We start from the raw sequence: 25,126 nt of genomic DNA on the forward strand, positions 1-25,126 counted from the left end.
AGAGAGGAGTTACTTAATGTGGAGCAGGAGAGCAATGTCAAATTGTTTAACCTCCTAGCCTCAGTTTCCCCACCTGAAAAAGATGGGCACTTTAACACGTCACTGAGATTTAAGATATAAACGGTTTAGCACAGGGATGATTGGTGTACGCGAGGGGCTCCCTAAGTAATTCTGTTGCTTTAACTTAACACTTTCGTCTCCAGAGACTTTTGTGACCTTTTCTTTTTTTTTCTCCCCCTTCTGTTTGTATCTCCCTGTGGCATTCACTGACTTATTCTCCTAGCATTGCTCAAGACCAAAGTTGTTGACCTCTGAGTTAGACTAGTTGTTTCCTCTTTAGGCAAAGAGGAACTTCACTTTTAACATATTAAGGCATCTTTTTCTTTCATTCTCGCGCAATGCTGATGTTCATAGCCCTATTTTATGCCTTAATGTGACAACTTCCTGTTTTTTTCAGCCTAGGATTTAACTATTACAACCAACCTAGACTATTTACTTAATTGGCATAAAGAGACTGCATAACAGCCGTAACTGTCTTCGGTGTGATTCTGATTTGTGATGAGCTGTACTGTGCTTTGGGAATCATATTAATATTTTCTTGCAATTTGAGTCAACGACTAACAGTTTCCTGTCATCTTTTGGTAGATGTCAGGCGGTAATATTTTGGACATGGCAGCCTGACTGTCATGTGTACACGTAGGGAAAATTATTAATCTGGTGGTTTTATTTTAAAGCCCCGAAATTGTTTTTTTACTATATTTCCTATATATGCTGTTACACTCCCTAATTTCATGAAAACACAGTGACTAGTCTTCTGACGTATCATAATGGTGAATAATACATCTCTTGTATTACTTTCCTAATGTATGCTCTAAGTTGTATTGCTGTTGTCTTGTATTTTCCCTAACATTAAAGCGTTTTTTTGTTTGTTTGATTTTTTTTTTTTTTTTAGTTATGGAATATACTGTTACTAATAAAAAAACTAAACAGGAAACCCATGGGGGACAAAAGGATGTGTAGATGGTTAAGCTTGATGTCACACATACAAACAAAAGTATTTATAGCAGAGTTGTTTTCTGTTTAAAATTGATAGTTTATTAATGAATCTGAAGAGAAACTCAATCTCTTAATTCTATCAAAAGATTTAGAGGGTTTGATCTCACTGAATTCTAAAAAATGTCCATGATCTACTTTTTAATAATTGATTTCAGAAGAAATTGATTTATAGTGAATATTCAAAGTACTTAGTGGTTTTTAAATCTAGTTGTTCATTGAACTCAGTAGGGAAATTTTAAATATAATGCTGATTGCTAAGTCCAGCTTCCCCAGATTCTTCATTCAGTGGGATTGAGGCAAGGCCAAGGAATGTGGACTGATAAAGGACTTTCCAGGTGATTCTGATTTTGGTTTTTGGTGTTTTTTTTTTGGTCTCATTTGGGAAACAGAACTACAGTTAGTGCTGAGGAAGGGAAAATAATCAACAGGAGATTGGATGGGGAGGCTCTCCTCTGGTGAACAAGAAATACCATGTGCTTTTTCTTTCTTTTTTTTTTTTTTTAAATGTAAAATACCCCTTTAAGGATAGTATTTGGGGCCTTGAAATTCTACTCAGTTGGTATGAACTGTGGGGAATTTGAGACAAATAGCTTTTGTAATTGGAATGCACACTGTGTTGTAATAATGTGGAAAGAGAAACAAAAACTTTCCTTAATGTAATGAGTTTCCATTATCTGCCTGATCTAAGGTTTACAAGTCTACATTGTTAGGATTTATATTGGGGAGATAGGGGGTGTCATTTGCTGTACGCATTCCTGTCCCAGCAACTTTCTCTTCAACCTCTTCCTTTCTCTGTCTGCAACATCAAAATATTTGTTGTCTGTACTTTTCTTTCTACACAGTGGTTTTCTTATCTCTCTTTCTCTTGGCCACACTGAAACCACTTCCAATACCACATTGTTAATGGAAGTTCACACACTTATTAGGTTTTTCCTTCTGTAGAACACTTCCAACTCCTCATTGTTCTTACCAAAGAAAGAAGATGAACTCTGAGATTATTTAAGACCCCCCTCTTTTTCTTTTTTTTTTTTTTTCTGGTGGAAGTCAGCAAAGAAGGGAAAGATCTCACCTTTCTTGTGGCTAAAATAAAACTCCAATACGTTATGTTTTTAACCAAAGTATTTCATCACGTTAAAACATCAATAACGACAAAATAATTAGGTTGACTCTTAAAGAAGGGATTTTGCCATCTAAAAGCTAATTAAAGAACTCTTCTTGCTCAATGTTTAGGTAGAATGAGTTCCCTTTAATCCCAGTTTGTGTCACTTCCTGTCTCTCTCTGAAGAGTAAAAAAACAAGAATGTTCTCACAAATGTGTGTCTGCCAACAAATTAATACTCCGCAAAGAGAAACTCTGCCCCAAATGGCAGCTTCCAATAACTGCTCTGATTCGAAACACAGCTCTTATGTTTTTTATCCCCTGCCCCTTCAAGGACAATATTTGTGGGTATCATGTTTGCTTTTTACAAATCTGTGCAGTTTTCGTTTAAGATTCAAAATGACTGGTGACGAAAATGACACATCTAGATAGTGGGAAAACCAATAATCTTCAAAAACACTCCTGAGATGTGTTAGAATGACTTCGTCCCCTTTCCTCCTCTTTGTCCTTTTCAAAGAAAGAAAGTTAACTATGAAACCAATTCAAATTGTGACTTTACTCGGTGAGGTATTTTACCTTCTCTCAGACTGTTTCATACTGAAGTTTATAGGAAAAGAAAAAAAAGAGAGAAACGAGCTATGTTAAAATAGGAGGGTTGAGGAATGTATTATTCATAAGCATAACGAACACAGGAACCTGTTTTTCCAGAAGAATCGGGTTGATTAAATCATTCACTATACAAGCTTCTAGTTATTTATTTTTGTCTTTAGAATTACAGTACTTAGCTTTTGTAATAAAGTGGACTTGAGACCCATATTTGGTATGGCAGTTGGAAGTCGTCAAATGAAGAATTATTTCATTTTACAAAATTTTTAGCAACTAAGGAATATAAACACTATCAGTTAAACATAGCAAACTTGCATTTTTTTATTCCTTGGGCTATAGTTTGGGGGAAAAAATCAAATTATTTTATATAACACTGCTTCTTACAGAGTTCCTTTAAGTGAAGTATGAAAGCTGCAGTGTAAGCTTTATTGGCCTATAAATATGTCATTATAGTTGGACTACATTTATATGCTTTGGATTGTTGTTTAAGCCAAGAAAATATGTCTCTACAGGTTGACTTTTTATTGAAACCCTTTGAGGCATACAACAGAATGTATTTTAGGCCAAGGTTATTAAAACAGCATTTTCATTTTTTTGCAGCAGACTCATTGTCAATTATGCTGCCACAAAGTGTCTGTGGATGGGCAGTTATGAATGGTTTCATCTCCAAATGTGTCTCTAGAAAAAGAAAGAAAAGACAGAAGCGTCTGAGCTGAAATTGAGAAAAGAGACCAAAGGATGTGGGTGTGGGTACAGCTGAATTTAATGATGGGGGTTCCCTTGGTTCAATTTCTGTTTCTGAAGGCCCATCAGACTGGAAAAGTGTGGCTTCCCCTGTCCCTTCTGCTGCTCGGATTTTGTTGTACTCTGGGGAATAAGACAGCATGATGGTGTTGAAAGCGCAGTGGGCAGGAGGTCAGGAGACTCTTGGCTCCACCTGTCCTGGAGATCTGTCACTTCCTGGAACAGTCACTGTATGTTTACATCTTTAGGTTCCTTGGGTGTAAAATAGGTGTAATAGTGTATACCCTGCTTTATCTCACTCGGTGTTTGAGAAGATCAACTGAGGAATAATTAGTTAGTGTCAATGGAAGCATTTGTGATACTGAAGTCCTAGTATGATCAGCATGTTACTATCAGAAGGAGGTTTTGTATGATAGGGAGCTATGCAGTATTTTAGTTTATTTGTCCCTTTTGAACTTTCCTAATCACACGGTCTAGTGTTGAGGGCAGGGTTTACTTTCATTATTATCTGCCTCAATAGAAGACTATTATTAAAATCCTCCTGAATATATATATATATACACTATAAAATGATATTTTATATGTATATTACATATTAAATATAAAATATATCATACATATGTTTTATATGGTTCCTTACATATAGATAGGTATATTTATATGTTGTAGAACTTTTTTCCTCTTGAAAATTTTGTCAAAACAAGCTGGGCCAGGAGTGGCCAGTCGTGTCAGTGACTTCTCAAGTACTTTTAGTTAGAAATTGACTTGGGGCACCTGGGTGGCTCAGTCGGTTAAGCGGCTGCTTTCGGCTCAGGTCATGATCCCAGGGTGCTGGGATCGAGCCCCACATCGGGCTCCCTGCTCAGTGGAGAGTCTGCTTCTCCCTCTCCCTCTGCCTGCCTCTCTGCCTACTTGTGCTCTCTATCTCTCTGTCAAATAAATAAATAAAATCTTTAAAAAAAAAAAAAAAGAAATTGACTATAGTCTTTGCTTGGAAATTCTGGAGGCCTTGTATTTCAAATGGTTATTTCAGGTCATTTTTGAGTTTGATATGTCAAACTGCTTCCTGGGGTGTGGATGTGGGTAGGATTCTCACTCTGCATTGAAGAAAACAGTTTAAATGTCTCCAGTAAGAAGCATGCTAAGGTGCTGACAGTTTATCATAATGAGGATTTTTCACCTGATACATCTAATGAACTTACTAGGATTGAAGACATGCTTTATTAGGACAGTCCTTTCCTTCCTCCTTCCTTCTTCCCTTCCTTCCTTCCTTCCTTCCTTCCTAGATGTAAACTTTGTATGTATATTAAACAGTCTTGTGAGTTTATTTGGTGTTTATATTTTAACTTCATTGCTGGGTTAGCTGTACTATTTTCCTTAAGGTAGAAATTTGTGAAATTTCTTAGATGATATATTGTTGAATTATTCTATTCATGAATATCGTGAGGAATCCCTACAGAAGGGCCTCTTCACTGAAACAAATCTGGCCTTTATAGAATCTTTGAGTTCAAAATAGAAATCAATTACCCATGGAGCTTATAAAAAATTTTTAAAGGTACTTTCCAAAGGATTTTCTCACAAGGCCCTCTGATGGTATTGTTGTGTGAGCCACACATTCTTTAAAGAAGCTCACCGTGGCATAGTTAACACTGAAGTATGCTGTCCAAGGGCCAACATGGCTGTTTCTTCGTGAGGTTGCTTCATGTGATTGTAAATTGAGAGTCCAAAGGACCTTTGACAGGAGTATGTTCACCTTTCCCAGAGTCTGTATCCAAGACATTCAAAGCTTTAGAACAACTTTTCTAAGGATCTGGGAACAGATCAGGGAGGTTATTTATTTGCCCATGTAATCAAACAGTTGAACATTGTCCTGAAATAATGGTAGAATGCGTGTGTAAGAAGTGTCTTGAAAAAATGACAATCGTGTATTTTGTCTGCACTCAGCCATCTCGGCTGTTCCTGCTGGAAAGCAAGTCGGCAAAATCCACGCATGTGTGAGCCAGTCGGCAGCTGGTCATGGATATTGCTGTCTGGATACTTGTCTTGCCATCACTCATGATGGCGCATTCCAAGTTAAGACCCTCTCGTTTGGAATTTCTGTTGACTTGTGGATCTTCTGGTGTTTTCTAGAGTAATGAATGCATTTTAGGATTCCATATTCTATTTTCTTTTGATAGTGGACTGAAGATGGATAGTCAACAGAAGAGAAGTTAGTAGAATTTAAGAGTTTATTCTTTTAGAATTGGAGATGTCAGGGCAGAAGTGGGGGGAAAATGTGAAATTGGAAGTTTCGGTGTTATTTTTAGTATTCAGGTTACCAGTATTCACCTCTTGACTACAATGCATGAACAAGGCAAGAAACTCATGCTTTTTTCAAGCTCTTCAGAGAGTTGTCAGGCTGGACATTGGTACAGTTGATGTTTCTAATCCCCTTTCCTTGAAATAGTCCTCAATCCTCTTTTTATTTGCCTAAACAATCCCAGTTCTTTCAATTCTTCCCCAGGACGTGGTTTTAAAAAATCCCTCACCATTCCTGGTTACTCATCTTAGGATCCATTTTGGGTGTTCTTTTTACACCTGCTTACCCATTCATATTTTATGAGCTCGTCTGTGCTGAGAAACCTAGACCCAAATGAGGAACAGCCTCCTGTGGAAGAGGGACTGTGATACCCGTCCCTCCATCTGGACAGCCTCCAGGTAGATCATGACACTGACTAAAGTATGGCTCTCTTCTTCTCTCCAGCTGTATGGCCTGGATTTCTAATTCTCAGAGCACAAAGAGTTATTCATTGTTATTCAGCCACTACTCCTGAATTTCAGTTACCTGGGTTTTTTGTTTTTAAACTAGCATTAAATGTAGACTATTATCAAATGAAAATCGTTGTCAACTAATATGGCGGCAGTCTCTGTGGCTCAATACCAATGCTATGCTTTTCTAGCTTCTGTGGTTCCTGTAGTTGTATTATAGCATTTAAGGGACTACTTGCCCCAGCTGGTTTTTGCCTCATTAAAGGTCCACAGTTGAATACCAGCATGGTATCCAGCTTGTTTAACCTGCTCCGATCAAATAAGATAAAGACCAACAAGTATTCCCTAAGTTATCATATGTGTTAGTTGAATACATCATCCTCCTCCTGGACTCTAGCTGTTCTGGCTTTTTTGTTTGTTTTCATTTTCTGTTTTTCTGGTATTTTGTCTTTAGTCAGGTACTCTATGGTCATTTCTATGATAAAAAGACCATGATGGAGAAAGCAATCAACCCGTAATTTTGTTTTAGCTTCATCAATGAGAAATGTTAATTTCATAATGAACTACCTGTGGTGGTTACCAGCTGATGGGAAGATAACCAAAGATGGAAGAAATCCAGGTGTGGTCTGAGTCCTTTGCTCAGATATAGATAGATAGATAGATAGATAGATAGATAGATAGATAGATAGATAGATATCACCTTTAGTTCCTGGTTACATACCTGGGGTCCATTGGAAAAAGTCTTTTGACAGCCTTAGCTTCTTGCAAGCTCATAAATTTCTGGTATCATAGATTGACGAACTTGGAGCAATAATTCTTTTTTTTTTTTTTAAAGATTTTATTTATTTATTTGAGATAGAGAATGAGAGAGAGAGAGCATGAGAGGGGGGAGGGTCAGAGGGAGAAGCAGACTCCCCGCCGAGCAGGGAGCCCGATGCAGGACTCGATCCCGGGACTCCAGGATCATGACCTGAGCTGAAGGCAGTCGCTTAACCAACTGAGCCACCCAGGCGCCCCATGGAGCAATAATTCTATATGCATTTGGTGGGAGGAGTGCAACACTGACTCCGTGCCTCAGAGGTGCTTGAAAAACATGGTTCGATTCAAGAGCTCCCCTCCCGGTTGGAGACGCATAATGCTTTTCTCCTATCATTGTAACTCTAAAATGTTTTTGTTTGCTCTCCACCTCTCATCTCTTGAGCCACTGCGTGGTTACTGACTGTAGGCCATTATTATAGCTGTTATCTGATGGCATCACCTTGCAACACAAAGCACATACATCCTGCATGTGAATTGCTGTGACTTTTCCAGAGGGTTTTGTGAGCAGATATTTGATTTGGGCGTTTAGGCTTAATTCTCTTTAGTCTTGATGCTGATTCTCCCAAACAGCTCGTTTATCTTTTAGAGTACTTCAGATGTGAGGTTTTATTGCAAAACATTAATTTTCCTAAATGTCAAAGATTCACCCCTCTTCTGTCCTCCAGCATTATGTGTTTAGGTCTATAGTTTGCACAGGTCACTGCAGAGAAAAAGCCGAGGTTTGGACTTTTACCCCATTTTAATAAATATATTTATTTAGGGCAGGGAGGAATATTGGTGGGTTTGCGAAGCCTTTCTGAAGTGCTTCGTGCGCAGTAGGGGCTGAGCAAATAGTCCTGCCATTTTGGGGTTTCCTGACTGGCCTGCCCGTGTGTGTTTTCTGTTAGTGGTTAGTGTGCTGGGGTGAAGTGACATCTCTTCGTTCTCCCCCAAAATCCCAGAGCCATGCCTTGCCTCCACCTTTCTCCCTTTGGACCTCTCCACTTGCGTTCTAAAATTTTTGATAATGTCTAACATTTTTATACTTCTGACCCTTTTTTAAAATATTGGCTTTCAGCCTGTAGCCCCCGTCCCCTCCCTGCACCTTCCGTAGCCTCATGCCTAGCGGATAAAGTACAAAAGTAGGCCAGCATCCAGTGATTACGCCAGCCTCCATTGCTTTTCTTTTTTATGAAATAACTTTAATTGGTGTTGTTTTCATTACCAATGCTATCCATGTTCATATTACAAAATGTGGGCCTTGCAAACAAAAAGCAGAAAAATGTACGTTGCTTCTTTTCCTCCCATCCAGAAGTAACTGTTGTTAACGCTTCGATAGATCTACGTGCCAATGTATATAATATGTGCAGAGACCAGAATTCATATGCATGTACTTTTCCCCCATAAAAATGAAATCTCATGTGTGCCTCCCCGTTGTAGCTCTGTACAAATGTTCCGTGACAGTATCCTCAGAAGCTCTCTACACTGTTCCCTTCTGCCTGCGTCATGTTTCACTCTAGAGGTGTTTCTGTTGTTGAACATTGTTGAACGTTTCGGTCGCTTCTGTTTTCCTAAAACTCGGTAAAATTCTTGGCGCTCTGCACGTATCCATGACTATTTCCTTATACATCTGTAGAGGAGGAATTGCAGGCTCAAAGTGCACACGGAATGTTAAGACCGCCTATCTCCCTGCCTTATCTCCTATCCTTTATGTAAACCTTCTGCTTTAGTCTAACTAGTCTGACTACTTGGTCTCCTTTCTCTTGAGCAACACGGACCTACCCTCCTGCCCCTCGATCTCTGCAGTGCATTTTGAGTGGCTCATGCCTTCACTCATTCTTGAGATGCCCCTTCCAGGACTCTCTACCTGCAGAAATGCTCTCTTTTCTTTAAGACTAGCAGGTTACGCCCCTGAAGCCCTCGTCAGCCATTCCGCTCATAGGATTTTCCCTGCTTATGGAGCTCTTAACACACTTAGTGTCCCTACCACCTACCGAGCACCTAACTCTGTAACCAGCAATATAAGGCAGTATTTTTTTCTTACGTGTTTGTCTTATCTTCCCCGTAACGGTCTTTGGTCTATCATGTAGGCATTCTAACTTCAAAGCCATACCTACTAGTTTGAGTAAACATGCCACTTTTATGATCAACCTCTAAACGTCTAAATCTCTGGAGTTCTCCGCTCTGAGTCGAACCGGGATCAGTGGTTGACTTGACTTCTTTTCCGCGCTTCCTACCATGACACCCTCTAGTGGAGGGGCGGTCTCATCAGTACCTGCTAGGAGAAGCAACATGCCTGGGGGGCGGGGGCGGCTGGGGGGTGGAGTATGTCGTTTTTAACTATTTTGGCTTAATCTGTAGCCAGCCATCTATAGACTTATGCTGGGAAACTCATTAGGAGAGATTTTGAACGTGCTCGAAGCTAGCCTGCTAGCCTGAGGGTTTTGGGTGTTGTCGTAGGGGTTTGTGGTGTGTAGACATTTTGCGTATTAATACTGGCACTTATTAATTCATCTCTTCCTCAAGGGAATCTTTTACACGTTTCAGGATTATAACAGTTACAGAAATGTGCAGGGAAATAAACAAATCCAGACTGGACTTGCTCTGCCTTATCTTTCTTATTATCGGCTTGTTCGTAATCTGTCTTTTTTTTTAGGTGACAGGTTATTAAGGAGATGGTTTTAGCATGACATCTAATATTTCGTATTCTAGGCAATTGCACTGTTTTAATCCTCGCCTCCCTTAAAATGGTTACTTGCTAATCATGATGGAGGATATTCTCCACCTTCCAACTACCCATTCTGCTTCTTTGGTTCACAAAGAAAGTATTCTATTAGGCCCTACAAAAACAATGCTTCATGCCTGGCCTATTCACTCAATAAGAAATAAAACATTGTTTTCATAGCAGTGCTGATAATAAGGCAGATTTCAAAGCATGATGAAACGTATACTTTTCTAGCAGAGAAAAACCTATAGTTACCTGGCTAATTACCCGTCACGTGATGCTTGTGTGTAAATACAGGCTTCTCACATTTGCAGCCCCTGTACAGGTTTCTTTTTTCTTTTCTCTTTTCTTTTTTTTTTTTTTTAATTGAGAACACTTATTTAGTTGACATTGTTTTGTATTAATGTTTTCAGTCAAAGATTTAGAATGAGCAAACAGAAGCTACCATTTTAGGGTGCCTTCTTTTTGACCATTGTGCTAAACCTTTGTAGCATGGACTTTAAAATAAGACAGTCCTGGATTCAAATTTTTGCTCCATCAGCTGTATGACCTTAAAAATTGTAATTCTGCTTTGATGGCTTATCTGTGAAACAGAGTTAACGATACCTGTCTCACGGGACTGGGGAAGATTAGATTCGCTCACGTATGAGGAATCACCAAGCACACAGTGGGAGCATTTAGTCAAGAACAGTTTTTTTTTCCTTTCCTCCTTCCTTTAGAAAAGTAAACCCTACAAAATGCTGTTTCCTCCCCCAGAAAGTAAAATAGACAATTGCAACATAAAAGAATACCAAGATATAGACATAGTAATACCTGACTTCATTGAGATTCACTCATAAACATTTGATTATCTATTATAAGGCACCGAAGTTGATTCAAGGTTAAATAAGTCATGATCCCAGTTTTCTAGGGGTCCAGAAAACCTCAAGAGTTATTTTGAAATGCTTTTAATGTGATGTCTTTAAATTTAATTCTTTTTGTCAGAATTTACCTGTGTATTGTCCTGCAAACCATCTGCTTTTACTTCCTTAGATCATAATTCACAGCCGATCCTTAATTGGTTAGAAAATATCTGATGCCAGGAATTCAAATGTACGTTGGGATATCACAAGTGAGACGTGTGAATTACTGCCCTCATCTGATGCTTCAGTGGCTGTCACCTGGCTGATCTTGTGGTGTATTAGGTGTATATAGGTAGGTGTCTGGTGTTTGTGTGTTTGTACAATGGTCCAACCTAGAGATCTCTTTGTCCTTGAGGTGCCTAATTATTCCAGAAGAAACCCAACCACACTGTGAGGGCCATGGGTTTGTGTGTTTTCTCTTGGAGGTCATGAACAAGAATTTTAAATGGACATCAGGACAGCCTGAATTATGCTACAGTAACAAACATCTCCAAAATCTCAGTGGCTTAACACAACAAAGGCTTATTTTTTTTGCCTCTGCACAGTTCACTGTGGCGTACAGGACTCTACAAAACAAATTTTCCCTATGTGCTGGCTCCGCATTGGTGCTTCGTGCTTATAGGAAGGGGAACCGAGAGGTGGAGAGCTGAGCGCTACAGTTTAAATGTTTACACTCGATAGTAACATGAAGGAACACACATCGCTTCTACTCACATTTCACTACTCATTCAGATTAATTCCGTGGTCATGGCTTACTTCAAGGAGGTTAGGATATACAAGGAGTTTAGGATATATAATCCTACAGCATTCTCGGAAGGAAAGGGAAATTGGATGTTGGGTACACATTTGTAATAGCTCACACATGCCCTTGGGATATTGATCAATTTCATAGAATAATAAAATCTCAGGGTTGATAATTTAGTTATAAGATTCTAGTTGTGACATCTTTCCTACACTTGCTACTTCTTAAATGTCTTCTGCTGACACCTTGATTAGTTGACCTTTTACTATTTTCAATGATTGAGAACTCTTTACCTTACGAGGCAGTTCTGGTCCATATTTGATCCATCTCTGTGTTAGAAATGATTATTTTTGATGACTTAAGTTTGAAATGCATACGATTTATAGTACAAACTACTATATTCATGGTATACTATTGTTACTAATTCTATTCTTATAACAACAGAGAGCAAATCAAATTTTCCTTTTCCTTGATAGTGTTTCAAATATTTGAAAAGAGTTGTCCCCACCCCCACTTTTTCATTCCCCAGCTCAAACACCAACAGCCTCAATCCCACATTCCATATGTAGCATGGCTTCTAATTCCTCCCCCTTGCTGGTAGTCCTCATCTAAAGGAATCTCAGCTGTCCCTGCCACTCTCAGAGTATAACTATATTTGTCTCTACTTAAGGAAAAGATGGGACTGCAACCCTTTAATTTTTTTATACAATACATGTAAAAATTTAAACCATTTCCTGCTTAATTGTACTTTTTTACAATACACATAAATATTCAAACCATTCAAGTACAAGTCCTTCTTCGCCTCTTTCCAATTACACTCCTTCTCTTAGAATTTACTTTACTAACAATCAGAGGTTACTCCTCCAGTTATCTGTGTGTGTGTGTAAATTGTTTTGCTTTAAAAATAAGATCTTGGGGCGCCTGGGTGGCTCAGTCATTAAGCGTCTGCCTTCAGCTCAGGTCATGGTCCCAGGGTCCTGGGATCGAGCCCTGCATCGCATCGGGCTCCCTGCTCAGCGGGAAGCCTGCTTCTCCCTCTCCCACTCCCCCTGCTTGTGTTCCCGCTCTCCGCTCTCGCTATCTCTCTCTCTCTGTCAAATAAATAAATAAAATCTTTAAAAAATAAATAAATAAATAAATAAATAAATAAATAAAAAAAAATAAAATCTTACCATGTACCCTATTGTGCAACTTGCTTTTATCAGCTACGTAAGTAGCTAGAACTGTGTTGTCCGATGTGGTAACCACTAACCAGGAACAGCTACGGAGCCCTTGAAATATGGCTACTGCGACAGAGAAACTGAGTTTTTGATTTTAATTAATTCCAGCTTAAAATTAAGAACTGAAGCAATTAAAATATTTTTGTGTGTGAAACAGCTTTATTGCTTTGGTAGGGCTACATATCACTTTGCTGAATGTTTAGCATACAAATTACATGTACTTTAAGTGCAAAATACACACCAAATTTCAAAAACTTACCGTAAAAGAATATATATCTCACTAATAATTTTTATACTGGTTACATGTTGAAATAGTGTTTTTGATATGTTGGGTTAAATAAAATATATTATTGCAATTGATTTTACCTTTTCCTTTACATTTTTTATGGCTACTCAAAATTTTAAATTATGTGGCTCACATTCTATTTATATTGGACAGTGCTGATCTAGAGAGATTCGAATAGCGGTGATGGTTAGCCAAACTTTTTATTTTGAAGTAGGATCGCTGCTGTATGCACTGAGTGCTTCAGAAGGCTAGGGCACTGAGTTTGCTGTGGAAAGAAGATGAAGATGGAAGAGACCCAGGCTCAGGAACTCATAGTGCAGTGGGGTGGACAGACACAGCTAGGTTGTGACATGGGGGTTAGCCAGTGCATGGATGAAGGTGTAAGCGACATGCACTGGAAGCACAGAAGAAGTTTCCATGGGTACGTGTCTTGCAATGTGAGCAAACTTGCAAATGCTTAAAGGGCAGGGATTATGATCGTTGAATAAGTGAGGCGATTCCCATCCCGTGTGATTTCTCTGTTCTATCAGGTTATTACTAGAAATAAAGAATCTCGTGGTCATCTCTGGCTTAGATCTTCTTTCTGAATGGCCTACTCATCTCACTAGGAACTTGGACTTTGTTCAAATTTGGCTTCCCAGATAGAATTCCTGTGTTTGATGTTAAATGCTAAGCTTTCATTGTCTCTGATAAAAACATTGGGGTTCATATCAAGCTTGTCTTGTTAGCAGAAAGAATACATGTATTATGTATTCCTCGTTGAAATTCCTAATATTTTGTCAAAGCTTTAGCACTTCTACCCAGAAAGTGTTCTGAGATGTTGAAGGGAAGATAATTAAGCTGAAGGCTCTTTCTTGATTTATTTGGGTTTATAGAGTTCCATTTGTTTCATAACTAGGAAGACTTTTTATGCCTACCAATGCATTCTCGGATGATAAAAGGCTATCAGTTGAAACTCAAAATGTTAAGTCTTTATCCTCTCATTGGGTGTCCTTGATTCATCAAAGCAATATTTTCGTGTGATATTCCTTGCTTGTATTACCCACAAGCTACGAAAAAAAGTTGGCAATTTTCGATTGCAAATGATAGAACTTTTCTGTGAAAATGTCAACTTTCTGCCTGGCTACATTATTCATAGTTGCAAATGGGGCTAGTGTGGTTAATCAAATCAAGTCATATAAAACAATTTCTTCTGAAGGCAATGTTAGTGGTGGATCTCACAAAATCAGAGAATTACCCTGGGCAGAGTTTTCTGGCTGAATAAAACTTCTGTCGAATCTGTTCTGGGAGTGAAGATACGGATAGTATACATCCATACTACAGATAGCGGGTTCAAGGTTTGGCAGACAGTGCACTGATGATCATCCGCTTTCTCCCACCCCCCAAAATCCTATAACTTACACTGTAAGTCAAGTGCCTGAATGTTCTGCTGAGGAATCATGAGTCATGGGTTCTTCATTCAGGACCAATGGATAAATTTGTGTGAGGATGCCTACCCCCCCCCCCCACAACCAACACCAAATCTTCATGCAGAATTCTGTATGTAAATACACATTTTCTTGGGAGACCATTCAGAGCATTAATCTGATTCTGAAAGGAGCCTATGAAGGTTATGAAGTACTTTTTTAATGCCTGATTATCAGTTACCCCCTCTCCCCAAAAAACACCCCTCAGGCACTTCTGCCAAATTTGATGTATTGCCCTTTCCTGCTAGTCCATACACATGGGATCGAGAGGAAAGGTGGTTGGGTTCTCCTGTCCTGATGGTGCTTAACCTTTGTGGGGTGCCATGGATAACTTTGAGAATCTAAAGAACACTGTGGATTCCCTGCCCAGAAAACATGTACATCCACCGAATTGGAGTGACATTGGAGGACATTCATGGACGCTGTCCTGAACTTGCTTTTTGAACTCTTGGGTCAAGACTGCTGGTTGAGTCCCTTTAAAGAGCACAAAATCATCATGCTTAGAAGACCAAGGAGGGTGATGTTGTGTCCACCCACAACGTTGGTGGGATTCCACTCTCCGATACGGGGATTTCTGGTTCTCAAGCATGTGTGGCTCTCTCATCTCGTATATTTTTCTTCTATATTTTCAAATTATAAATTTTGACAGCAGGGTAGACCAGAGGCAATTCTTATTTTCTACTGTCTGGATAATTTGGATCTGCTGTGTAGACATTGTATCTTTATTAGTTACTTCCTCTATAGGGTGCTGTAAAAAGGCTTGCAATGGTGGGAAACCCTCTGCAGACTCCTTTTGATGAAGTAGAGTGCCCTTTTGTAATGTAAATTTATTTCCTATGGCTTAATTTTTAGATATCAGATTTTCATGAAATTAGGCCTAAGGATTCCTTTGAAAGCCTTTTTGTCAAATCGACCCAGTGGCCATTTCTAACAGCAATTTGTTTATTATGTGAATCAATCTCATGCTCAATATTCTTAATATTTATAAAATAATGACTTTTTCTTTTACTTAGGGAACTCTGCATATTTACTTGTGGCTCTAAATTTGGTCTATTTCCTGGGAGTATGAGTTGAAGCCCAAAATGAGAAACCTTTTCTTTTTTATTCTGATCGAGACCCTATCTGCCATTTACTAGACTGAAGTACTTACAGGGAAGAGAGAAGTTCCCTCCCCCAGCCCAATTTTTAATCTAAGATACCGTCTGGCATGCAGTAGGTGCTCAAAATGTACATTGGATAAATGGATAGATGACTATGCTTTAAATCTTATATCTGGAGGCAGCAGAACGTAATGGTAGGAGTCTTGCTGACCTGTACTTGAACCCTGGATCCCCAATTTAAAGAAAAATTATAAAATCCCTACTTCTCAAGGATATTATAGGATTTAATAATATACTGAATTTCAGGTTCTTAAGACAGTGTCTGGCACAATAAAGTATTTGATAAATGATAGCATTATTAAAGTCTCAGCCCTTACATTAAGATATCCTAGACTTTAGTAATTTATAAACCAACATCACAATTTTTGTCATATCAATAACTCCCTATTTTTTAATTTACTTAATATTTTTCTTTAAATTAACTGCCTTTTTTTTTTTTTTTTTACCTAACTTGATCTAATAGAAAATTGTATTTCACTACTATAAATGGAAAACCTGTATCACTTGCTGTAAGTAACAGTGGAGATAAATACATAATTCTTAAAATTAAAAAAACCTGTTTATCCATGTACCACCTAAGATTGGCTTGGGTACCACTAGTGTACACCACACTTAAGTCATTTCCTTCGAGGCTTTTCTCTTGGGCAACAGCCCAGCCTAGCTTACTGATAGCAAAGAGACCTGCTCGGGCTGTGGCAAGCCTCATGTCAACAGCAGGCTGGGAAGGGTTGGAAGCAGTTACAGTGAACTAATCTATAGGCTCAGAAGTGTAACTGCCACACAGATGTGAGGTCTGAAAATAACCCACCACACACCTGCCCTTGCTGGGTGTCCGTTACAGCGTTAATTGAGCACCAGTAGATGAGATGCGGTAGGAAGAGTAAGAATAAAGACATGAATCTTACCTCTGAGATGCCCAGACTCTTGTGAATGGTTTAATACTCAGCCCGGGATTGGGGTTGCAAACTTAAGAATCGCAACTCTGGGCAGTTGCGGAACATGGGTCCCAGGGGGTGAGGAAAAGGGTAATTGTTATTACCCTCAACCGGCCCCAAACAGTGATTGTGTAACCTTGCAAAACTGAGTCCTGGGTAAAATTTGTCTCTTTAGAAATGCACCTAGTCAAAGGTGATTTGCTGAGGCTGCATCCTTAAGGTTGTCTAGATTAGAACAACCTCCTTGCCCCAGGGTCGTGTTCAAGCCAAGCAGAAGAAAATAGACCCTGTTCTGCAAGGGAGTGTACTTTAGTGGCACACGAAAAACAAAAGTGAAGGCTCACATCTGTGTTGTGTTGCATAATTGATAAAAGCTGAGGAAGCAGCACTGGAGACAGGCTCCTCGTCCATACTACTCTCCCAATCGTTCAGTTACGGGCAGCGCGTTTGAGGAGGCACATCGGTACTCAGAACATTGCATGTGGTTTGAGAAACGGGTCCGAATGTGTTTGCCAGACAATTTGATTCCAACCGTGTACCGAAGACCATCCTCAATCTGACCGTGCTCTACCCCGTTACGCTGAGAAAGAAAAAGATAATTCAGCCGAGCGTTGCGCCGTTGGCTAGAAACACCACAGTTCTGAATACAAATATTACTGACGGTAAACGAATCATTAAAGGAAGAGTAGCATAAAATATCTAACAAATGAATTCCTGAAGTTTGGAATAGAATACATTTTACCATCCATGAGCAGGACCTTAATTCGTCAACCAAAATATCAGTTGTCCGTTGAAGTCGCCAAAAAACATTTATAGTCTTAGAGTAAATGGCTGGTAATTAGGACTTACAAGCTATAAATACAGAGCAGGGATTTGGTGATATCATAATAAACCACGAGAGAAGCTAGAGTGGTTTCTAATGTTAGTAGAACCTTGAGAAATATTTAGATCCATGTTCTCAGCGCCACAGTTAGTTTTTTTTTTTTATTGGGAGGTGGGGTTTTATCAAAAAATGTGCAACTCTTTTCCATCAGAGGCAGTGGGAGTATAGACTGTCGAGAGGAAGTTAGGTCCTTGGTTTGTATAACGCCTGAATCTTTTAACAAACAATATATACTTAGAGAAAAATAAAATTATTCCCCCTATTCCTGTCTCAGTTCCCTCACTTCAGATCCCTTTCCTTTGAATGAGTTTTGTATAAATGAAAAAAGACAACAATGGAAAGTTCCTGGGCCTCTCAGCTCCTCGTCCCCAGTTTGGCTGGTTTATCCGCTATTTCAGATCGTAAGAAGTAAAGCATTCATCATTCCAGCTCTGGACTTTGTTTCCCTCTCTTTTTCCCTGCCGGTCGGCTGACTCTGGAGACATGACAGGGGTGCTGACCCACACCTGCGTCCTGGCTTCCCTCACTCACAGTGAGGGTGTGAGGGTGGGAGGGTAACAGCTAGGCCACGTCCGGAAACGAAGTTGGGTGATATCCGTGCGGCGTCTTAGTGAAAGATCCAGACCAACAGCTGATCTCTTACGGGCCAGTGTCAGTGCCCTGCAGGACCAGCCCCGCAGAGCATCGTATATGTGAGCAAGGAGCAAGACAGTTCTTTGTAAAGTCCGTTAGTCCCACAGAAAGTTCCATGGAAATGCGGGCCAAGTGGTGTTTGGGGCTGTGGAGAGTTGCTTGCTGCATGATAGCTACACTCTTGGTTTCTGTAGCCCATTTCAGGAGATTTCAGGCATCCTGGACTAGGCATTTCTGTGTGCACACACCACAACCATATCTAGCATGTGCAAGGCACTGGGGAAGAAATGTCCTGGACAGCCAACACACCTACCCTGATGTCATTAGCGATAGTTTTTTAACGGAGCTCACATGCAAGGACAGATGTTCTTGGTGTGAAACACAGTGCCAGGATCCGGCCCAGAGTAATTTTATTTTTACGTATGTCTGTGGTCCTCCAATCCCTTGTAGATTTGCGCCTTTCTTGAATTTGAAACCTGGAATCAAATCCAGAGTCCAGCTCACTGGAGGGTCAGAGTCACGGGTGAGAATCAGCACATGAACAGCTATTGGGCACATGGCAGGCCCCAGTCAGCAACCAGGGGCCCCCCAGTGTGGCCGGGGTTAACCCATAGTGCCTGGACGGAGGGGGGTGTCACAAGGGAGGATCCAGGGATGCGGGGGAGGGGACAGGGAGCATCAAAGAGAGGGGGCTGGGGGCACTGGCTCTTTACTAACCAGCAAGGAAGTCCTCTGGCCTTGTAAACTGGTGAGGCCATCGTGGGGCCTACCAGCCAACCGGGCAGCCCCTGCCTAGGGCGCTGGTGTCAGCGTGCTAGCCGGGGGGCAAGAACGCGCCTAGATTCTGTTTGTAGCTTACTGAAAGCCCACCCTACAATGCTTAACTGAATAGTGCTCTTCAAAATGCACCGACTAAAAATAGTTTCATCTGCAGTGTGAACATAGTTTCGTATTTATACTAGCATCTGGCCTAAGGAATTGAAGACTCCATTCTTTAAATAGCTCCACTCCAGCTCTTGAATACTCTGAGAAGAAAATCTATCCCAGTCAAACACCTTGTTTACATAGCCATGTTTAAATGCAAACAAGCTCCCTTTTTAAAATGCAGAAGAATATTAATTTGGGAGTGATGGTGCTTTGGGGTAGTCTTTTTTGGGGGGGGAGAAAGAGGGGCTGACTAGAAAATGAATTTAAAAATATGTCCATTTAGTAAAAAATTTCTGAGACCTCTACTGTGTTAAAATTTTTGTATTTCCCTAAATTAGATTTGCAAACATGTAAATAGTATGTGTGAATTTGGGGTGCCTGCTTCACTGTCATATGTGAAACCAGCTAGAATGAAGGTCTTGGGAAGAAAAACTTACACTGCTGCTAATGCCCAACAATAATAGAAATATAAGCCTAGATACACTTTAACTTTTTCTACCAGCAAATGCTCTGGGGCCGGAAATCATTTGCCAGCAGGCAATGAATGTACTTTTGTTAGTCTTAGGGGGATACTAATGGTTAGTCCCCATGAAGAAAAATGTGAAAATAACACACTAAAAGTAAACATTACGAATGGATGGCTAATGATTAGCTGTTATAGTCCAAAGGGGCAGGGTATTTTTTTTATAGTTTTATGACCCTTGCCCAGCCCTTATTGAAAGAACATTGTATATTCAGAGTTACATATTTCAAACTTCTACCTCCTTTGAACATCTCCTTAAAGATCATAGCACATATTCTCTGCCTTCATTTGTATGTTGTTGTAGGGAGAGGAGGATTTTAAATGAATACTGGTTTTAACATTATATTAAGGAAGAGGAACAGTTATTTTTAAAAATTCAGTTCATGAACCCACAGAGTGGGTTATAATAATAACTCTTCCTCCCATTATGAAAATTAAGTCAGGGCAGTAGGATTGTTCTGCTAGGTAGATGAGTTCGTACATGATCGCTACAGTGTCTTCAAGATAGAGCCCTGTCCCGAGTGAAGAGCTTTTGTGTACTTAGGCCTGTTCAGAGAAATAAAAATGTTAACAGGTTGTGTTTTTTTTTTCCTTATTTAAAACAAAAATGGCTGTTTTTGAGTCCCTGGGGGCTCTAGTTTTACAACTTAGATTAACTACTTTAGTAAATAAAAGAATGTCGGTAGAATATTGCCCACTAAAATGTTAACATGTGGGTATTTGGAAAGTAGGAACATAAAAGCAACTTTTCAGTCATTGCTGTTGAAATTAGATTTGAGGCCATGGGTTGTTCTTCACGGTCTAGGAAAGTAAATGCTCCGGCTGAATGAAAACTAGGTATATTCTTTTCTCCGAGAAACACTGAAATGTCATAATTTAAGCACCACTTTCATTTTTCACCAGTGAAACTTTTCTAGATAAAAATCCAATCTAATTCTAAATCATCCTTTTAAAATGGTTTTTTTTTTTTTCCCACTACAAATGTAATATGTTTTTTTATGGCAAAAAGTAAAGATATGTGAAAAGAAAAAATAAAAATCATTCATAGTCCCAAGACCCAGAGGGTTCTACCACTGGTAACAGTTTAATTCCAATTTACTATATTTCTTAATCCCAAAATGCCACCGGTTGTAAAGATGCACCCCTGATTTCACAACAGCTTTTGAGGAACAAGAAACAATTTCATTCCAGTTTTTAGATATGTACTGATTTCAGAAAATTAGTAAGTTGTGAAGGGAAACAAGGAGTGCATTTGAGAATTGGTTTTAAAAGGCCCAGCTGTGACCCTCCTTTTCCCAAGAAGCTATATTACCCCCAGGAATCCTGCCCTAGTCTGAAACCCTTAGAATTGTAAGGAACCTCAACAGTTCCACCTAATCTGACAGTAATCCTTCCATTGATCTTCCAGTGATGCTGACTTTACTTACTTTATACAACCATGGATTTTTTTTTTTTATGTGCTTTGAATTTTAGAAAGTGCTTTGTTTTTATATTGGACCAAATAGTATGTCCCACCACATTTTTCCATTGGGACTGATTTCCTTAAGAAACCCCACAAGAGAGGGTATACATCTTTTCCCACCAGAAGTCCTTTAGATATTTTAAAGGCAATTGCCATATTGCTTTCAAGAGCTCCTGAAGTTTTACTGGTTCTTCTGACATCCTCTGATTTCTTGGTTAAACATCCCTGGTGCTTTCAACCTAGAATAATTCCTTATGCTCCTGTTGATGTGCTTCAGTTAATCAGTGCTTGTTTAAAAACAGTGTCCGCGGACTATATACGTTGTCTAACCAATGTGGTGTAAAATAAGACCATTACATTCTTTATTCTGGACCTATATTTCCATGAATTCTGCCCAATGTTTTATTGTTTCTTCCTAGCACTGTTTTCTTTTGACTCCTACAGAAATGATGTTTAGCTAAGAAAATTGGGTCTTTTTCATATGAAATGTTAAGAAGGGCCACCACCATCCTGTTCTTATACAATATATTTTTTCTTTTTTGAAACTAAATGTAAGACTGCATTCTCCCTTATTACATTTGGCATTATTTGATTTCAGCCAATTTTTAGCCCTTTAAGAGCTGAATATATGTTTGGATCGTATCTTTCGTTCTCATATGTTTGGATCATATCTTCCCACTGTATCATCTGCAAGTTTTTTTTTTTTTTTACTCAAGTAGTTGACTAAAACAAGTATCCAGCAAATAAACACAAGCCATTCTTATTGTTTAGCTGTGACCACATTCCTACTTGAATTTCTTTCTGAGGTATATCTTCCTAACTTGACTCCAAGTGTCTTACAGGAAGAAGCTTGTCTTACTAGTCAATATTTGGATCTTCCAGAGCTCCTAGTTCAGAGTCAATTTTTGTTGGATCTGTTGGCCATTAGTGAATTTTATGTCTACCTCCCCTTACCTTCCGCCAACACCACAATTCTTGGTACATGAACAAAAGGGAAATTAAGTGGTGTGAAACAACACAGTGGACCTCGGTGGAGATAGTTCACCCAGGGTCATGTATCCTAACACAGAAGAGTCCTTTTTTTCATCCATATGTTTTCTTATAGAATGATAAACTGAGGTGGTTGATGGATAAAGGCTCATCTTTCAGCTAGATGATTTATTGTATAGACAAACTGCCCAAACATTTAACTCAGTTTTTCCTTTTCTAAGCAGATGTTCTGCTAGAATGTAGACACAGCTTCCACAGATACCTTTCTGGCCTGTGACTGTTAATATCTTTGTTAATATATGTGCCATTTACAACAGAAGAATGATGCTGGCATTTTATTCTGACAGTGTTGGAGGCATGGCTCGATGTAATAAAAGGAGCAGCCCAAGCCCATGGAGCAGCTCGTGTAACCTTCTGGTTGGGATATGCTTGTTGTATTCATGCAGATAACCATCTGTTTGTACATTCTTATACTGACTTATTCATTGCTTAAGTCATTAAACACTTAAGAGTCTTTTGTGCTCAGGCTCTGTTAGACTTTAGCTTTCCGGGAAGATTCTTGAAAATATTAATTTTTTTATTGTATGGCAGTATTGGGGATGGATCATTTCATAAAAATTACTTAGGTTAGCATTTGCGGGTACACAAATATACATAATCTAATAATGTTCAATAATATTCATCATCATCATAAATTTAACACTGTAAGCCAGTACACACACACAAATATTTATATTCCATTAATGTATATGTGTGTATATATATATATACTTATATCTGTATTTGAACCTATAGTTTCACCATACCTTGCTTAACACTACTATGAATGATGTGCTCTAGCATTTTCTTTTCTGTTATGTTCTATTTCATTTCTTTAAAATGATGATTGCAACCCACCTAACTAGGTTTTATAATCCTACTAATAGGCTGAAATCCTCCGTTTAAATAACACTGACCCAGAAGTGATTGTTTTGCACAATGTCTTCTTTCTGGTTAAGACACTATTTCCAAACTGAACTGCTTATGGATCTGAATTTGGTCAACTGTTATCTAGGTCCTCCCATCCCCATAACAATCCCTACGGAACTTGTGCTTCTTTTCCAAAGTCTAGAAAGGAACCCTTCCAAGGTATCCTACTTCTAAGGCACCATTACTCATATAGTTCTTTGATAATCTAATTATATTGCTATAGTATATTGATAATCTAATATACAATATTGTCATAAATAATTTAACTGCCCATATCTGAAGTAAAAAGAAAACCGTACATCATTGTCTTTTATGACACAGTGCCCTTGATTTTTCAAAACATGTGGGTAAGTTTGCTGTTCTTCATATAAAATATGTTTAGAGAATCCATCTTTTAGGCATTGTCTGAATTGGTATGTGACTCCTTGGTGGAGAAAAAGCAATAATTTCCTGCTTCTTCGCCTTGGACCTAAGAGAAACTGCTTTCAACATCCCAAAGACAAAGAAAAGCTTCTATTTATAGGCTTCATGTGGTTTCTAAAGTTTTAACCAAAGTGAATAGAACAATAATAAATTGCTTTCACATTTCTGCCCATAGAATTGTTTATTTAGCATTTTCTGTAAAACAAGAGACCTTCCATCCTCATGAAAAAACTGTATTTTGATTGCCTGGGAGATTTGAAATGATTTCTAATCTTGCCACAACTGTCTTCTGCTGTATAAATGAAATGTTTCATTTTCAAAGAGACTGTCAGGATATTCTGAAGACAGTTCCTTCCCTACTCTGCACAGCAACCCCCCACCACCACCACCAAATAAAGTGCTTTGCTTTGGATTTTTTAAGAGAACAATGGCATTATATCATGTATTGGAAGATATGGTTTTTAGCGGGTCCTAAGATGCTTATTTTCTACCAGGTTTTGTTATTGTTGTTTCATGACATTGCTCCTAAGATTCTCTTTTTTGATTCACTAATTACCAAGAGTTGCCAGTTTTGTGGGGTGGTCAAACGGGACAGTAGCCCTTTGTATACGGAGCAAGAATTGCTAAAATATTGTATGTATGCAAACAACTATCTCTTTTTTTAAGTATGGAGGGTGGTGGTCAGGGCAATAAGTATCCACAACAAAACTCCCTTCCTTTGTTGAAATAGGCAGGCCTTTTCTTGATAGCTAGACAAACCATATCAAGGGACTGCCATTTTATCAGGGTGTTGAAGAGGACTGAGTTGAGCTTATCAACCAGCTTCCTGACCTTAGGGCTTAGGATTTTCAAATTATTTATATTCTCATATACCCTGCTGATCTCTAGACCTGCCCTGAGTGTGAAAGAGGCTCAGTTTTGTTTGTTTGTTTGTTTGTTTTGAGGTTCAGTTTTTAATGGCACTTGACCCAACCAGTTTTCACTCCAGAATCATCGTGTTCTATTATCCCACAATCAGAATAAATTGACGTTTTCAATTTACTAAGTGCTTTAGTTTTGTTTAGAAATAGCCCATAAGGTTATTCTTTTAGATTTTTTTTTTTTGCCCTAAGTTTCTAGGTTTCCATGCTAAATTACCTGACTGATATATTTAATAAGGAGAGTTTTTCATAATTACACTTAAAGAAGTGGAAAAAGTCAAGTTTAAAGCATATACTGTAATGCCATTACCAGAAAAGTGACTAACATCCAAGCAGAGAAAAATAGTTAGCCAGCCCACTAATTACCTTAATATATATAATCAGGTCTCCAAGCTGCACTTAATCAATATCTTCTGCCTTGATTAGCCATATTGAAATACTTGAAACCCTGACTTGTAATATGAAATTCAGTCATACTTATAAATGGTGATAGCTTTTATTTACTTAGAGTCAACAGTTGATGAAAAAGCTCTTACTTAAATAAATTGGCTTTGAGAACAAGGATACAAACAGAAACATAATTCATTCATTTTATAATTGTTTCTTTCTGCTGTGGACATTAGCCTTTGGCATCTGGTCTTTAACCATAATCTATGGCTAGATATATCCAGGGAACTGGAGGCATGCGAAGGTGAATTCAAATTGGATAACGCTTGAGAATTCCAGTTTAAACAAGTTGACTGGAATCTAAAACACACTGTAATATGGACAAAAGAATTGTTATTATAGATTAAATATATGTCGAAGATATAGAAGGATTATTGTGTCTGTTTCAGATGTAATTTCATGCCTGAGAATTTACATTGAAGGAAAAATGGTCTGGATCCCATTAGCGAAAGGCCCTGTTTT

At 38.8% G+C, this 25,126-nt stretch overlaps 1 protein-coding gene across 3 annotated transcripts in view; it reads left to right on the forward strand.

The window, feature by feature from the left end:
- ARID5B (AT-rich interaction domain 5B) overlaps positions 1–25,126 on the forward strand; it is a 177,023-nt gene that overhangs the window by 31,381 nt on the left and 120,516 nt on the right. The gene's annotated exons all lie outside the window — the stretch shown is intronic.

Source organism: Phoca vitulina, unplaced genomic scaffold (genome assembly GCF_004348235.1).
Source record: "Phoca vitulina isolate PV1807 unplaced genomic scaffold, GSC_HSeal_1.0 scaffold29, whole genome shotgun sequence".
Classification (NCBI taxonomy): Eukaryota; Metazoa; Chordata; class Mammalia; order Carnivora; family Phocidae; genus Phoca; species Phoca vitulina.